Source organism: Chrysochloris asiatica, unplaced genomic scaffold, assembly GCF_000296735.1.
Source record: "Chrysochloris asiatica unplaced genomic scaffold, ChrAsi1.0 scaffold00001, whole genome shotgun sequence".
NCBI lineage: Eukaryota > Metazoa > Chordata > Mammalia > Afrosoricida > Chrysochloridae > Chrysochloris > Chrysochloris asiatica.
This window is the reverse complement of record NW_006408519.1, coordinates 18,086,971-18,090,065: the sequence shown is the minus strand read 5'-3', so window position 1 is coordinate 18,090,065 and position 3,095 is coordinate 18,086,971.

Here is a 3,095-nt window from a genome sequence, read left to right as displayed (position 1 = left end):
TTGTCACTCTTTCTTCCTAGTCTGTCTTTGTTTGGAAGCTCATCTGAAACCTGTCCACCATGGGTGACCCTGCATAAGATTAAGAGCTAATTTGTCATCAGGACTTTGGAGACCGAGAGACAGTAGGACATTGTACTATAATGTTGTAAGAGATACTATTAAAACAAAAACAAAAAGTAAGAAACTTATGTCAACCATTAATCCTCTATCTGGTAAACCAATTCTTCAAAAAAAGGGATATTAAAACATTTCAGATAAACAAAATCTGAGAGACTTTGCCCTGAGCTGACCCCAAAAACTAAAATTAACAAAGGGAAATCTTTCTTTGTGAAATAAAAATACAAAGTAACTCAAATCTACATAAATAAACAGCATAATAATATCCATGTAATAATAAATAAGGAAGGGGGAAACTGAGGGAAAAAAGATACAAGACATAGAAAACAAGGAGCTAATATTAATTACCTACAACCCTTGTTTGTGATGTCCTCACAATTGTTGTTACCTTTGAGTACAAGTGCCCTAAATCAGTAAGAACTGCTCTTCAGATTATAAATTAAAACCGAATTTAACTCACGTAGTTTTAGTATGTGCCACCAGTGAAGGTCAACTTCCTGATTTTAATCCTAGCACTAAATTATTCATGAAGTCAAAACACCATTATCACCTCTGGCCAAAACCTCACACAGCATGGTCATCAGTTATATTAGGACCAAGCCTTGTCAGATTATGAAAAAGGCACATATGTTTATATTTTACCCATAATCAGTAGTTAAGTTTCGTGTGTTCTGACTTTGTTGAATAAGCACTGAACTGAGAGCCATAATATCTGAGGTTTGAGTGCACCACCTACTTGGAGGGAGAAAGATGAGGGTTTCTGTTCCCACAAAAATGTACAGCCTTGGAAGCCTGAGATTTGGAACAGACTCCACACCACAAAGAACAGTAGTGAAGTTTAGCTACACTACTAAAAATTTAAACCCAACAAACAGCAATATTATAATTCTGCATATTAACAATTAAATTAATGTAATTTAGGTAACTGATATAATATGAAAAATAATCTGAGAGTCACCTCAGTAGAAAATTATACAATATACGGAGCACTGACAGAATCAAAAGAGGTCAATATTTAGTTAAAATATCTATGTAATCTAATAAAAATGTGTGCATGACACTCTGCTAGTTCTTAAATAATATGACTTTTCTACAATCTAAGTTATTTGCCTTTTTTACAGTACTAGGATTTTCCTATTATTGATAACCATCACAATCCTCTAAATGTAAAGAATTTTTTTTTTCTGAATCCCATTGTCAATGGCTTAATGTGACTTTACAAAAATGCAGAGGAACTGACCTAGTCCTTTTCTTTTTCATATTGACACAGATGTCATCAGAAATCAAACAGTAATTATAACCTTATTATTTACCAGAACAGTCCACACACCATGATATATTCTTTTACAAATTATAAATTTGTCTGATGTTACTGTTAGGTAACATAAAGTAGTTTCCCACTCATAGCTACCCTATATACAACAGAATGAAAACCTATCAGGCCCTGTACTATCCTCACAATAGTGCTTGAGTACAAGTGCTTCTATCACAGTGTTTACCCATCTTGTTGAGGATCTTCTATTTTGCTGACCCTTCACTTTAACAAGCATGATGTTCTTCTCCAAGGATATGTCCCTCCTGATAATATATCCAAAGCATGAGGGATGAATTCTCACCATCCTTGCCTCCAAGGAACATTCTGGCTTTACCTCTCCTAAGGAGCTCTGGTAGCGTAGTGGTTACGAATCGGGCTGCGAACCTTAAGGTCAGTGGTTCGAAACTACCAGCCGCTCCGCGGGAGAAAGATGAGGCTTTCTACTCCCGTAAGGATTTACACTCTTGGAAACCCTGTACAGGGTCGCTATGGGTCGGAACCGACTCGACGGCACTTAACAACAACATAGACCTATTTATTCTGCTGGAGGTCCATGGTACTTTCAATATTCTTCTTCAGCACCATAACTCAAATGTACCTATTCTTCTGTGTTCTTCCTTATTCATCGTCCAAATTTTACATGCATATAAAGCAATCTGAAATACCATGACTTGAGTCAAGTGTACTTTATTTAAACTGATATTTTTAGTCTTGAACACTTAAAAGAGGTCTTGTGAAGCGTATTTGCCTAGTGCAATATGTCGTTTGATTTCTTGAATGCTGCTTCCCTGAGTGTTGATGGTGGATCCAAGCAAAATTAAATCTTTGTGACAAGTACAATCTTTATTTCTTTTATCATGAAGCTATTTATAGGCCCAGATGTGAGGATTTTTGTTTTTTTAACATTAAGGTGCAATCCATAATGAAGATTGTGGTCTTTGTTCATCATCAGTAAATATTTTAAGTAGTCTCCCCTTTTAGCAAACAAAGTTGTATCATTTGAATATGACAAGCTGTTTATGAGTCTTCTTCCTATCCTCATACCACACTCTTCTTCCTATCATTCACCTTCTCCTCTGTTGGTTTATCGTACTATGATGGCTTGCATATTGCTGTGATGCTGAAAGTTATGCTACTACTATTTTGAATGCCAACAGGGTGACCAATGATGGACACATTTCAGTGGATTAAGACTGACTAGGAAAAAGGAGATACCAACTACTTCTGAATGTTTAACCACTAAAAGTCTTATAAATAGCAGCAGAACACTGTCAGATATAGTGCCAGTAGACGAACCCCTTAGGTTAGAAGTCACTGAAAATGTGAATGGGGAGTGCTGGCTCCTGAAAGTAGAGTTGATTGTGGTGATGGAATGAAAGAAAGCTTTCAGAACCTTCATTTGCTGATGAGGCACAATTCAAAATGATGAGAAACAGTTGCAACATCCATTAGTAATGAAAACATAGTATGTACAGTGTATGAATACAGGAAAGTTGGAAGTTGTCAAAAATAAAATGGAATTCCTAGGTAGATGGATGTCCTAGGTAGAAGTGAATTGAAATGGACTGTTATTAATTTTTTTTTTTGGAATAAGGCTAATCATACGGGTTACATTACAGGGAACAACAAATTCAGGAGTTTTAAAAACTATCTGCATAGTGAC